The sequence below is a fragment of the Nothobranchius furzeri genome, chromosome 3, assembly GCF_043380555.1.
Source record: "Nothobranchius furzeri strain GRZ-AD chromosome 3, NfurGRZ-RIMD1, whole genome shotgun sequence".
In the NCBI taxonomy this organism is placed as follows: domain Eukaryota; kingdom Metazoa; phylum Chordata; class Actinopteri; order Cyprinodontiformes; family Nothobranchiidae; genus Nothobranchius; species Nothobranchius furzeri.
This window is the reverse complement of record NC_091743.1, coordinates 30,160,349-30,174,799: the sequence shown is the minus strand read 5'-3', so window position 1 is coordinate 30,174,799 and position 14,451 is coordinate 30,160,349.

Genomic DNA, 14,451 nt, shown 5'->3' with positions numbered 1-14,451 from the left:
ACGCTCCTAGGGGCGCGTCTTGCTTGGGCCTCTCTCCTGGAGGCGCTCAGTCAGACCGAGTGATGACATGTGGCAAGACGCTCCTCGGGGCGCGTCTTGCTTGGGCCTCTCTCCTGGAGGCGCTCAGTCAGACCCAGTGGTGACATATGGCAAGACGCTCCTCGGTGCGCGTATTGCTTGGGCCTCTCTCCTGGAAGCCCTCTGTCAGACCCAGTGGTGACATGTGGCAAGACACTCCTCGGGGCGCGTCTTGCTTGGGCCTCTCTCCTGGAGGCCCTCTGTCAGACCCAGTGTTGACATGTGGCAAGACGCTCCTAGGGGCGCGTCTTGCTTGGGCCTCTCTCCTGGAGGCGCTCAGTCAGACCGAGTGCTGACATGTGGCAAGACTCTCCTCGGTGCGCGTCTTGCTTTGGCCTCTCTCCTGGAGGCGCTCAGTCAGACCCAGTGGTGACATATGGCAAGACGCTCCTCGGGGCGCGTGTTGCGTGGGCCTCTCTCCTGGAGGCCATCTGTCAGACCCAGTGTTGACATGTGGCAAGACACTCCTCGGGGCGCGTCTTGCTTGGGCTTCTCTCCTGGAGGCCCTCAGTCAGACCCAGTGTTGACAAGTGTCAAGACGCTCCTCGGGGCACGTCTTGCTTGGGCCTCTCTCCTGGAGGCGCTCAGTCAGACCGAGTGCTGACATGTGGCAAGACGCTCCTCGGTGCGCGTCTTGCTTGGGCCTCTCTCCTGGAGGCCCTCTGTCAGACCCAGTGTTGACATGTGGCAAGACACTCCTCGGGGCGCGTCTTGCTTGGGCTTCTCTCCTGGAGGCCCTCAGTCAGACCCAGTGTTGACAAGTGTCAAGACGCTCCTCGGGGCTCGTCTTTCTTGGGCCTCTCTCCTGGAGGCGCTCAGTCAGACCCATTGTTGACATGTGGCAAGACGCTCCTCGTGGCGCTTCTTGCTTGGGCCTCTCTCCTGGAGGCGCTCAGTCAGACCGAGTGCTGACATGTGGCAAGACGCTCCTCGGGGCGTGTCTTGCTTGGGCCTCTCTCCTAGAGGCGCTCAGTCAGACCCAGTGGTGACATATGGCAAGACGCTCCTCGGGGCGCGTATTGCTTGGGCCTCTCTCCTGGAGGCCCTCTGTCAGACCCAGTGTTGACATGTGGCAAGACACTCCTCGGGGCATGTCTTGCTTGGGCTTCTCTCATGGAGGCCCTCAGTCAGACCCAGTGTTAACAAGTGTCAAGACACTCCTCGGGGCGCGTCTTGCTTGGGCCTCTCTCCTGGAGGCGCTCAGTCAGACCCAGTGTTGACATGTGGCAAGACGCTCCTCGGGGCGCGTCTTACTTGGGCCTCTCTCCTGGAGGCGCTCAGTCAGACCCAGTGTTGACATGTGGCAAGACGCTCCTCGGGGCGCGTCTTGCTTGGGCCTCTCTCCTGGAGGCGCTCAGTCAGACCGAGTGCTGACATGTGGCAAGACGCTCCTCGGGGCGCGTCTTGCTTGGGCCTCTCTCCTGGAGGCGCTCAGTCAGACCCAGTGTTGACATGTGGCAAGACACTCCTCGGGGCGCGTCTTGCTTGGGCCTCTCTCCTGGAGGCCCTCTGACAGACCCAGTGTTGACATGTGGCAAGACCCTCCTCGGGGCGCGTCTTGCTTGGGCCTCTCAACTGGAGGCCCTCAATCGGACCCAGTGTTGACACGTGGCAAGATGCTCCTCGGGGCGCGTCTTGCTTGGGCCTCTCTCCTGGAGGCGCTCAGTCAGACCGAGTAGTGACATGTGGCATGAGTCTCCTCGGGCAAGTCTTGCTTGGGCCTCTCTCCTGGAGGCGCTCAGTCAGACCCAGTGGTGACAAGTGGCAAGACACTCCTCGAGGCGCGTCTTGCTTCGGCCTCTCTCCTGGAGGCCCGCTGTCAGACCCAGTGTTGACATGTGGCAAGACGCTCCTAGGGGCGCGTCTTGCTTGGGTCTCTCTCCTGGAGGCGCTCAGTCAGACCGAGTGCTGACATGTGGCAAGACGCTCCTCGGGGCGCGTCTTGCTTGGGCCTCTCTCCTGGAGGCGCTCAGTCAGACCCAGTGGTGACATATGGCAAGATGCTTCTCGGGGCGCGTGTTGCTTGGGCCTCTCTCCTGGAGGCCCTCTGTCAGACCCAGTGTTGACATGTGGCAAGACGCTCCTCGGGGCGCGTCTTGCTTGGGCCTCTCTCCTGGAGGCGCTCAGTCAGACTCAGTGGTGACATATGGCAAGACACTCCTCGGGGCGCGTCTTGCTTGGGCCTCTCTCCTGGAGGCCCTCTGTCAGACCCAGTGTTGACATGTGGCAAGACGCTCCTCGGGGCGCGTCTTGCTTGGGCTTCTCTCCTGGAGGCGCTCAGTCAGACCCAGTGTTGACATGTGGCAAGACGCTCCTCGGGGCACGTCTTGCTTGGGCTTCTCTCCTGGAGGCCCTCAGTCAGACCCAGTGTTGACAAGTGTCAAGACGCTCCTCGGGGCACGTCTTGCTTGGGCCTCTCTCCTGGAGGCGCTCAGTCAGACCCACTGTTGACATGTGGCAAGACGCTCCTCGGGGCGCGTCTTGCTTGGGCCTCTCTCCTGGAGGCTCTCAGTCAGACCCAGTGGTGACATGTGGCAAGACGCTCCTCGGTGCGCCGTCTTGCTTGGGCCTCTCTCCTGGAGGCGCTCAGTCAGACCCAGTGTTGACATGTGGCAAGACACTCCTCGGGGCGCGTCTTGCTTGGGCCTCTCTCCTGGAGGCCCTCTGTCAGACCCAGTGTTGACATGTGGCAAGAAACTCCTCGGGGCGCGTCTTGCTTGGGCTTCTCTCATGGAGGCCCTCAGTCAGACCCAGTGTTGACAAGTGTCAAGACACTCCTCGGGGCGCATCTTGCTTGGGCCTCTCTCCTGGAGGCCCTCGGTCAGACCCAGTGTTGACATGTGGCAAGACACTCCTCGGGGATCGTCTTGCTTGGGCCTCTCTCCTGGAGGCCCTCTGTCAGACCCAGTGTTGACATGTGGCAAGACGCTCCTAGGGGCGCGTCTTGCTCTGCTCTCTCTCCTGGAGGCGCTCAGTCAGACCGAGTGCTGACATGTGGCAAGACGCTCCTCGGGGCGTGTCTTGCTTGGGCCTCTCTCCTGGAGGCGCTCAGTCAGACCCAGTGGTGACATATGGCAAGACGCTCCTCGGGACGCGTATTGCTTGGGCCTCTCTCCTGGAGGCCCTCTGTCAAACCCAGTGTTGACATGTGGCAAGACACTCCTCGGGGCATGCCTTGCTTGGGCATCTCTCATGGAGGCCCTCAGTCAGACCCAGTGTTAACAGGTGTCAAGACACTCCTCGGGGCGCGTCTTGCTTGGGCCTCTCTCCTGGAGGCGCTCAGTCAGACCCAGTGTTGACATGTGGCAAGACGCTCCTCGGGGCGCGTCTTACTTGGGCCTCTCTCCTGGAGGCGCTCAGTCAGACCCAGTGTTGACATGTGGCAAGACGCTCCTCGGGGCGCGTCTTGCTTGGGCCTCTCTCCTGGAGGCTCTCAGTCAGACCCAGTGGTGACATGTGGCAAGACGCTCCTCGGGGCGCGTCTTGCTTGGGCCTCTCTCCTGGAGGCGCTCAGTCAGACCGAGTGCTGACATGTGGCAAGACGCTCCTCGGGGCGCGTCTTGCTTGGGCATCTATCCTGGAGGCGCTCAGTCAGACCCAGTGGTGACATGTGGCAAGACGCTCCTCGGGGCACGTCTTGCTTGGGCCTCTCTCCTGGAGGCCCTCAATCAGACCCAGTGTTGACACGTGGCAAGACGCTCCTCGGGGCGCATCTTGCTTGGGCCTCTCTCCTGGAGGCGCTCAGTTAGACCCAGTGTTGACATTTGGCAAGACGCTCCTCGGGGCGCGTCTTCCTTGGGCCTCTCTCCTGGAGGCGCTCAGTCAGACCCAGTGTTGACATGTGGCAAGACGCTCCTCGGGGCACGTCTTGCTTGGGCCTCTCTCCTGGAGGCGCTCAGTCAGACCCAGTGTTGACATGTGGCAAGACGCTCCTCGGGGCGCGTCTTGCTTGGGCCTCTCTCCTGGAGGCGCTCAGTCAGACCCAGTGGTGACATGTGGCAAGACGCTCCTAGGGGCGCGTCTTACTTGGGCCTCTCTCCTGGAGGCGCTCAGTAAGACCCAGTGGTGACATGTGGCAAGACGCTCTTCGGGGCACGTATTGCTTGGGCCTCTCTCCTGGAGGCCCTCTGTCAGACCCAGTGTTGACATGTGGCAAGACGCTCCTCGGGGCGCGTCTTGCTTGGGCCTCTCTCCTGGAGGCCCTCAATCAGACCCAGTGTTGACACGTGGCAAGACGCTCCTCGGGGCGCGTCTTGCTTGGGCCTCTCTCCTGGAGGCGCTCAGTCAGACCCAGTGTTGACAGTTGGCAAGACGCTCCTCGGGGCGCATCTTCCTTGGGCCTCTCTCCTGGAGGCGCTCAGTCAGACCCAGTGTTGACATGTGGCAAGACGCTCCTCGGGGCGCGTCTTGCTTGGGCCTCTCTCCTGGAGGCGCTCAGTCAGACCCAGTGGTGACATGTGGCAAGACGCTCCTCGGGGCGCGTCTTACTTGGGCCTCTCTCCTGGAGGCGCTCAGTCAGACCCAGTGGTGACATGTGGCAAGACGCTCTTCGGGGCACGTATTGCTTGGGCCTCTCTCTTGGAGGCCCTCTGTCAGACCCAGTGTTGACATGTGGCAAGACGCTCCTCGGGGCGCGTCTTGCTTGGGCCTCTCTCCTGGAGGCCCTCAATCAGACCCAGTGTTGACACGTGGCAAGACGCTCCTCGGGGCGCGTCTTGCTTGGGCCTCTCTCCTGGAGGCGCTCAGTCAGACCCAGTGTTGACATTTGGCAAGACGCTCCTCGGGGCGCGTCTTCCATGGGCCTCTCTCCTGGAGGCCCTCAGTCAGACCCATTGTTGACAAGAGGCAAGACGCTCCTCGGGGCGCTTCTTGCGTGGGCCTCTCTCCTGGAGGCGCTCAGTCAGACCCAGTGTTGACATGTGGCAAGACGCTCCTCGGGGCACGTCTTGCTTGGGCCTCTCTCCTGGAGGCGCTCAGTCAGACCCAGTGTTGACATGTGGCAAGACGCTCCTCGGGGCGCGTCTTGCTTGGACCTCTCTCCTGGAGGCGCTCAGTCAGACCCAGTGGTGACATGTGGCAAGACGCTCCTCGGGGCGCGTCTTACTTGGGCCTCTCTCCTGGAGGCGCTCAGTCAGACCCAGTGGTGACATGTGGCAAGACGCTCCTCGGGGCACGTATTGCTTGGGCCTCTCTCCTGGAGGCCCTCTGTCAGACCCAGTGTTGACATGTGGCAAGACGCTCCTCGGGGCGCGTCTTGCTTGGGCTTCTCTCATTGAGGCCCTCAGTCAGACCCAGTGTTGACATGTGTCAAGACGCTCCTCGGGGCGTGTCTTGCTTGGGCCTCTCACCTGGAGGCGCTCAGTCAGACCCAGTGTTGACATGTGGCAAGACGCTCCTCGGGGCACGTCTTGCTTGGGCTTCTCTCCTGGAGGCCCTCAGTCAGACCCAGTGTTGACAAGTGTCAAGACGCTCCTCGGGGCACGTCTTGCTTGGGCCTCTCTCCTGGAGGTGCACAGTCAGACCCAGTGTTGACATGTGGCAAGACGCTCCTCGGGGCGCGTCTTGCTTGGGCCTCTCTCCTGGAGGCTCTCAGTCAGACCCAGTGGTGACATGTGGCAAGACGCTCCTCGGGGCGCGTCTTGCTTGGGCCTCTCTCCTGGAGGCGCTCAGTCAGACCCAGTGTTGACATGTGGCAAGACACTCCTCGGGGCGCGTCTTGCTTGGGCCTCTCTCCTGGAGGCCCTCTGACAGACCCAGTGTTGACATGTGGCAAGACCCTCCTCGGGGCGCGTCTTGCTTGGGCCTCTCTCCTGGAGGCCCTCAATCGGACCCAGTGTTGACACGTGGCAAGATGCTCCTCGGGGCGCGTCTTGCTTGGGCCTCTCTCCTGGAGGCGCTCAGTCAGACCGAGTAGTGACATGTGGCATGACGCTCCTCGGGCAAGTCTTGCTTGGGCCTCTCTCCTGGAGGCGCTCAGTCAGACCCAGTGGTGACATGTGGCAAGACACTCCTCGAGGCGCGTCTTGCTTCGGCCTCTCTCCTGGAGGCCCGCTGTCAGACCCAGTGTTGACATGTGGCAAGACGCTCCTAGGGGCGCGTCTTGCTTGGGTCTCTCTCCTGGAGGCGCTCAGTCAGACCGAGTGCTGACATGTGGCAAGACGCTCCTCGGGGCGCGTCTTGCTTGGGCCTCTCTCCTGGAGGCGCTCAGTCAGACCCAGTGGTGACATATGGCAAGATGCTTCTCGGGGCGCGTGTTGCTTGGGCCTCTCTCCTGGAGGCCCTCTGTCAGACCCAGTGTTGACATGTGGCAAGAAGCTCCTCGGGGCGCGTCTTGCTTGGGCCTCTCTCCTGGAGGCGCTCAGTCAGACTCAGTGGTGACATATGGCAAGACACTCCTCGGGGCGCGTATTGCTTGGGCCTCTCTCCTGGAGGCCCTCAGTCAGACCCAGTGTTGACAGGTGGCAAGACACTCCTCGGGGCGCGTCTTGCTTGGGCTTCTCTCCTGGAGGCCCGCTGTCAGACCCAGTGTTGACATGTGGCAAGATACTCTTAGGGGCGCATCTTGCTTGGGCCTCTCTCCTGGAGGCGCTCCGTCAGACCGAGTGCTGACATGTGGCAAGACGCTCCTCGGGGCGCGTCTTGCTTGGGCCTCTCTCCTTGAGGCGCTCAGTCAGACCCAGTGGTGACATATGGCAAGACGCTCCTCGGGGCACGTGTTGCTTGGGCCTCTCTCCTGGAGGCCCTCTGTCAGACCCAGTGTTGACATGTGGCAAGACACTCCTCGGGGCGCGTCTTGCTTGGGCTTCTCTCCTGGAGGCGCTCAGTCAGACCCAGTGTTGACATGTGGCAAGACGCTCCTAGGGGCGCGTCTTGCTTGGGCCTCTCTCCTGGAGGCGCTCAGTCAGACCGAGTGATGACATGTGGCAAGACGCTCCTCGGGGCGCGTCTTGCTTGGGCCTCTCTCCTGGAGGCGCTCAGTCAGACCCAGTGGTGACATATGGCAAGACGCTCCTCGGTGCGCGTATTGCTTGGGCCTCTCTCCTGGAAGCCCTCTGTCAGACCCAGTGGTGACATGTGGCAAGACACTCCTCGGGGCGCGTCTTGCTTGGGCCTCTCTCCTGGAGGCCCTCTGTCAGACCAAGTGTTGACATGTGGCAAGACGCTCCTAGGGGCGCGTCTTGCTTGGGCCTCTCTCCTGGAGGCGCTCAGTCAGACCGAGTGCTGACATGTGGCAAGACGCTCCTCGGTGCGCGTCTTGCTTTGGCCTCTCTCCTGGAGGCGCTCAGTCAGACCCAGTGGTGACATATGGCAAGACGCTCCTCGGGGCGCGTGTTGCGTGGGCCTCTCTCCTGGAGGCCCTCTGTCAGACCCAGTGTTGACATGTGGCAAGACACTCCTCGGGGCGCGTCTTGCTTGGGCTTCTCTCCTGGAGGCCCTCAGTCAGACCCAGTGTTGACAAGTGTCAAGACGCTCCTCGGGGCACGTCTTGCTTGGGCCTCTCTCCTGGAGGCGCTCAGTCAGACCGAGTGCTGACATGTGGAGAGACGCTCCTCGGTGCGCGTCTTGCTTGGGCCTCTCTCCTGGAGGCCCTCTGTCAGACCCAGTGTTGACATGTGGCAAGACACTCCTCGAGGCGCGTCTTGCTTCGGCCTCTCTCCTGGAGGCCCGCTGTCAGACCCAGTGTTGACATGTGGCAAGACGCTCCTAGGGGCGCGTCTTGCTTGGGTCTCTCTCCTGGAGGCGCTCAGTCAGACCGAGTGCTGACATGTGGCAAGACGCTCCTCGGGGCGCGTCTTGCTTGGGCCTCTCTCCTGGAGGCGCTCAGTCAGACCCAGTGGTGACATATGGCAAGATGCTTCTCGGGGCGCGTGTTGCTTGGGCCTCTCTCCTGGAGGCCCTCTGTCAGACCCAGTGTTGACATGTGGCAAGACGCTCCTCGGGGCGCGTCTTGCTTGGGCCTCTCTCCTGGAGGCGCTCAGTCAGACTCAGTGGTGACATATGGCAAGACACTCCTCGGGGCGCGTATTGCTTGGGCCTCTCTCCTGGAGGCCCTCAGTCAGACCCAGTGTTGACAGGTGGCAAGACACTCCTCGGGGCGCGTCTTGCTTGGGCTTCTCTCCTGGAGGCCCGCTGTCAGACCCAGTGTTGACATGTGGCAAAATACTCTTAGGGGCGCATCTTGCTTGGGCCTCTCTCCTGGAGGCGCTCCGTCAGACCGAGTGCTGACATGTGGCAAGACGCTCCTCGGGGCGCGTCTTGCTTGGGCCTCTCTCCTTGAGGCGCTCAGTCAGACCCAGTGGTGACATATGGCAAGACGCTCCTCGGGGCGCGTGTTGCTTGGGCCTCTCTCCTGGAGGCCCTCTGTCAGACCCAGTGTTGACATGTGGCAAGACACTCCTCGGGGCGCGTCTTGCTTGGGCTTCTCTCCTGGAGGCGCTCAGTCAGACCCAGTGTTGACATGTGGCAAGACGCTCCTAGGGGCGCGTCTTGCTTGGGCCTCTCTCCTGGAGGCGCTCAGTCAGACCGAGTGATGACATGTGGCAAGACGCTCCTCGGGGCGCGTCTTGCTTGGGCCTCTCTCCTGGAGGCGCTCAGTCAGACCCAGTGGTGACATATGGCAAGACGCTCCTCGGTGCGCGTATTGCTTGGGCCTCTCTCCTGGAAGCCCTCTGTCAGACCCAGTGGTGACATGTGGCAAGACACTCCTCGGGGCGCGTCTTGCTTGGGCCTCTCTCCTGGAGGCCCTCTGTCAGACCCAGTGTTGACATGTGGCAAGACGCTCCTAGGGGCGCGTCTTGCTTGGGCCTCTCTCCTGGAGGCGCTCAGTCAGACCGAGTGCTGACATGTGGCAAGACGCTCCTCGGTGCGCGTCTTGCTTTGGCCTCTCTCCTGGAGGCGCTCAGTCAGACCCAGTGGTGACATATGGCAAGACGCTCCTCGGGGCGCGTGTTGCGTGGGCCTCTCTCCTGGAGGCCCTCTGTCAGACCCAGTGTTGACAAGTGTCAAGACGCTCCTCGGGGCTCGTCTTTCTTGGGCCTCTCTCCTGGAGGCGCTCAGTCAGACCCATTGTTGACATGTGGCAAGACGCTCCTCGTGGCGCTTCTTGCTTGGGCCTCTCTCCTGGAGGCGCTCAGTCAGACCGAGTGCTGACATGTGGCAAGACGCTCCTCGGGGCGTGTCTTGCTTGGGCCTCTCTCCTAGAGGCGCTCAGTCAGACCCAGTGGTGACATATGGCAAGACGCTCCTCGGGGCGCGTATTGCTTGGGCTTCTCTCATGGAGGCCCTCAGTCAGACCCAGTGTTAACAAGTGTCAAGACACTCCTCGGGGCGCGTCTTGCTTGGGCCTCTCTCCTGGAGGCGCTCAGTCAGACCCAGTGTTGACATGTGGCAAGACGCTCCTCGGGGCGCGTCTTACTTGGGCCTCTCTCCTGGAGGCGCTCAGTCAGACCCAGTGTTGACATGTGGCAAGACGCTCCTCGGGGCGCGTCTTGCTTGGGCCTCTCTCCTGGAGGCGCTCAGTCAGACCGAGTGCTGACATGTGGCAAGACGCTCCTCGGGGCGCGTCTTGCTTGGGCTTCTCTCCTGGAGGCGCTCAGTCAGACCCAGTGTTGACATGTGGCAAGACACTCCTCGGGGCGCGTCTTGCTTGGGCCTCTCTCCTGGAGGCCCTCTGACAGACCCAGTGTTGACATGTGGCAAGACCCTCCTCGGGGCGCGTCTTGCTTGGGCCTCTCAACTGGAGGCCCTCAATCGGACCCAGTGTTGACACGTGGCAAGATGCTCCTCGGGGCGCGTCTTGCTTGGGCCTCTCTCCTGGAGGCGCTCAGTCAGACCGAGTAGTGACATGTGGCATGACGCTCCTCGGGCAAGTCTTGCTTGGGCCTCTCTCCTGGAGGCGCTCTGTCAGACCCAGTGGTGACATGTGGCAAGACACTCCTCGAGGCGCGTCTTGCTTCGGCCTCTCTCCTGGAGGCCCGCTGTCAGACCCAGTGTTGACATGTGGCAAGACGCTCCTAGGGGCGCGTCTTGCTTGGGTCTCTCTCCTGGAGGCGCTCAGTCAGACCGAGTGCTGACATGTGGCAAGACGCTCCTCGGGGCGCGTCTTGCTTGGGCCTCTCTCCTGGAGGCGCTCAGTCAGACCCAGTGGTGACATATGGCAAGATGCTTCTCGGGGCGCGTGTTGCTTGGGCCTCTCTCCTGGAGGCCCTCTGTCAGACCCAGTGTTGACATGTGGCAAGACGCTCCTCGGGGCGCGTCTTGCTTGGGCCTCTCTCCTGGAGGCGCTCAGTCAGACTCAGTGGTGACATATGGCAAGACACTCCTCGGGGCGCGTATTGCTTGGGCCTCTCTCCTGGAGGCCCTCAGTCAGACCCAGTGTTGACAGGTGGCAAGACACTCCTTGGGGCGCGTCTTGCTTGGGCTTCTCTCCTAGAGGCCCGCTGTCAGACCCAGTGTTGACATGTGGCAAGATACTCTTAGGGGCGCATCTTGCTTGGGCCTCTCTCCTGGAGGCGCTCCGTCAGACCGAGTGCTGACATGTGGCAAGACGCTCCTCGGGGCGCGTCTTGCTTGGGCCTCTCTCCTTGAGGCGCTCAGTCAGACCCAGTGGTGACATATGGCAAGACACTCCTCGGGGCGCGTCTTGCTTGGGCCTCTCTCCTGGAGGCCCTCTGTCAGACCCAGTGTTGACATGTGGCAAGACGCTCCTAGGGGCGCGTCTTGCTTGGGCCTCTCTCCTGGAGGCGCTCAGTCAGACCGAGTGCTGACATGTGGCAAGACGCTCCTCGGTGCGCGTCTTGCTTTGGCCTCTCTCCTGGAGGCGCTCAGTCAGACCCAGTGGTGACATATGGCAAGACGCTCCTCGGGGCGCGTGTTGCGTGGGCCTCTCTCCTGGAGGCCCTCTGTCAGACCCAGTGTTGACATGTGGCAAGACACTCCTCGAGGCGCGTCTTGCTTCGGCCTCTCTCCTGGAGGCCCGCTGTCAGACCCAGTGTTGACAAGTGTCAAGACGCTCCTCGGGGCACGTCTTGCTTGGGCCTCTCTCCTGGAGGCGCTCAGTCAGACCGAGTGCTGACATGTGGCAAGACGCTCCTCGGTGCGCGTCTTGCTTGGGCCTCTCTCCTGGAGGCGCTCAGTCAGACCCAGTGTTGACAAGTGTCAAGACGCTCCTCGGGGCTCGTCTTTCTTGGGCCTCTCTCCTGGAGGCGCTCAGTCAGACCCATTGTTGACATGTGGCAAGACGCTCCTCGTGGCGCTTCTTGCTTGGGCCTCTCTCCTGGAGGCGCTCAGTCAGACCGAGTGCTGACATGTGGCAAGACGCTCCTCGGGGCGTGTCTTGCTTGGGCCTCTCTCCTAGAGGCGCTCAGTCAGACCCAGTGGTGACATATGGCAAGACGCTCCTCGGGGCGCGTATTGCTTGGGCCTCTCTCCTGGAGGCCCTCTGTCAGACCCAGTGTTGACATGTGGCAAGACACTCCTCGGGGCATGTCTTGCTTGGGCTTCTCTCATGGAGGCCCTCAGTCAGACCCAGTGTTAACAAGTGTCAAGACACTCCTCGGGGCGCGTCTTGCTTGGGCCTCTCTCCTGGAGGCGCTCAGTCAGACCCAGTGTTGACATGTGGCAAGACGCTCCTCGGGGCGCGTCTTACTTGGGCCTCTCTCCTGGAGGCGCTCAGTCAGACCCAGTGTTGACATGTGGCAAGACGCTCCTCAGGGCGCGTCTTGCTTGGGCCTCTCTCCTGGAGGCTCTCAGTCAGACCCAGTGGTGACATGTGGCAAGACGCTCCTCGGGGCGCGTCTTGCTTGGGCCTCTCTCCTGGAGGCGCTCAGTCAGACCGAGTGCTGACAAGTGGCAAGACGCTCCTCGGGGCGCGTCTTGCTTGGGCCTCTCTCCTGGAGGCGCTCAGTCAGACCCAGTGGTGACATGTGGCAAGACGCTCCTCGGGGCACGTCTTGCTTGGGCCTCTCTCCTGGAGGCCCTCAATCAGACCCAGTGTTGACACGTGGCAAGACGCTCCTCGGGGCGCGTCTTACTTGGGCCTCTCTCCTGGAGGCGCTCAGTCAGACCGAGTGCTGACATGTGGCAAGACGCTCCTCGGGGCGCGTCTTGCTTGGGCCTCTCTCCTGGAGGCCCTCTGTCAGACCCAGTGTTGACATGTGGCAAGACGCTCCTCGGGGCGCATCTTGCTTGGGCCTCTCTCCTGGAGGCCCTCAATCAGACCCAGTGTTGACACGTGGCAAGACGCTCATCGGGGCGCGTCTTGCTTGGGCCTCTCTCCTGGAGGCTCTCAGTCAAACCGAGTAGTGACATGTGGCATGACGCTCCTCGGGGCGCGTCTTGCTTGGGCCTCTCTCCTAGAGGCGCTCAGTCAGACCCAGTGGTGACATGTGGCAAGACACTCCTTCGGGGCGAGTCTTGCTTGGGCCTCTCTCCTGGAGGCACTCTGTCAGACCCAGTGTTGACATGTGGCAAGAAACTCCTCGGGGCGCGTCTTGCTTGGGCTTCTCTCATGGAGGCCCTCAGTCAGACCCAGTGTTAACAAGTGTCAAGACACTCCTCGGGGCGCGTCTTGCTTGGGCCTCTCTCCTGGAGGCGCTCAGTCAGACCCAGTGTTGACATGTGGCAAGACGCTCCTCGGGGCGCGTCTTACTTGGGCCTCTCTCCTGGAGGCGCTCAGTCAGACCCAGTGTTGACATGTGGCAAGACGCTCCTCGGGGCGCGTCTTGCTTGGGCCTCTCTCCTGGAGGCTCTCAGTCAGACCCAGTGGTGACATGTGGCAAGACGCTCCTCGGGGCGCGTCTTGCTTGGGCCTCTCTCCTGGAGGCGCTCAGTCAGACCGAGTGCTGACATGTGGCAAGACGCTCCTCGGGCCGCGTCTTGCTTGGGCCTCTCTCCTGGAGGCGCTCAGTCAGACCCAGTGGTGACATGTGGCAAGACGCTCCTCGGGGCACGTCTTGCTTGGGCCTCTCTCCTGGAGGCCCTCAATCAGACCCAGTGTTGACACGTGGCAAGACGCTCCTCGGGGCGCGTCTTACTTGGGCCTCTCTCCTGGAGGCGCTCAGTCAGACCGAGTGCTGACATGTGGCAAGACGCTCCTCGGGGCGCGTCTTGCTTGGGCCTCTCTCCTGGAGGCCCTCTGTCAGACCCAGTGTTGACATGTGGCAAGACGCTCCTCGGGGCGCATCTTGCTTGGGCCTCTCTCCTGGAGGCCCTCAATCAGACCCAGTGTTGACACGTGGCAAGACGCTCCTCGGGGCGCGTCTTGCTTGGGCCTCTCTCCTGGAGGCTCTCAGTCAAACCGAGTAGTGACATGTGGCATGACGCTCCTCGGGGCGCGTCTTGCTTGGGCCTCTCTCCTAGAGGCGCTCAGTCAGACCCAGTGGTGACATGTGGCAAGACACTCCTTGGGGCGAGTCTTGCTTGGGCCTCTCTCCTGGAGGCCCTCTGTCAGACCCAGTGTTGACATGTGGCAAGAAACTCCTCGGGGCGCGTCTTGCTTGGGCTTCTCTCATGGAGGCCCTCAGTCAGACCCAGTGTTGACAAGTGTCAAGACACTCCTCGGGGCGCATCTTGCTTGGGCCTCTCTCCTGGAGGCCCTCTGTCAGACCCAGTGTTGACATGTGGCAAGACACTCCTCGGGGAGCTTCTTGCTTGGGCCTCTCTCCTGGAGGCCCTCTGTCAGACCCAGTGTTGACATGTGGCAAGACGCTCCTAGGGGCGCGTCTTGCTTGGCTCTCTCTCCTGGAGGCACTCAGTCAGACCGAGTGCTGACATGTGGCAAGACGCTCCTCGGGGCGTGTCTTGCTTGGGCCTCTCTCCTGGAGGCGCTCAGTCAGACCCAGTGGTGACATATGGCAAGACGCTCCTCGGGACGCGTATTGCTTGGGCCTCTCTCCTGGAGGCCCTCTGTCAGACCCAGTGTTGACATGTGGCAAGACACTCCTCGGGGCATGTCTTGCTTGGGCTTCTCTCATGGAGGCCCTCAGTCAGACCCAGTGTTAACAAGTGTCAAGACACTCCTCGGGGCGCGTCTTGCTTGGGCCTCTCTCCTGGAGGCGCTCAGTCAGACCCAGTGTTGACATGTGGCAAGACGCTCCTCGGGGCGCGTCTTACTTGGGCCTCTCTCCTGGAGGCGCTCAGTCAGACCCAGTGTTGACATGTGGCAAGACGCTCCTCGGGGCGCGTCTTGCTTGGGCCTCTCTCCTGGAGGCTCTCAGTCAGACCCAGTGGTGACATGTGGCAAGACGCTCCTCGGAGCGCGTCTTGCTTGGGCCTCTCTCCTGGAGGCGCTCAGTCAGACCGAGTGTTGACATGTGGCAAGACGCTCCTCGGGGCGCGTCTTGCTTGGGCCTCTCTCCTGGAGGCGCTCAGTCA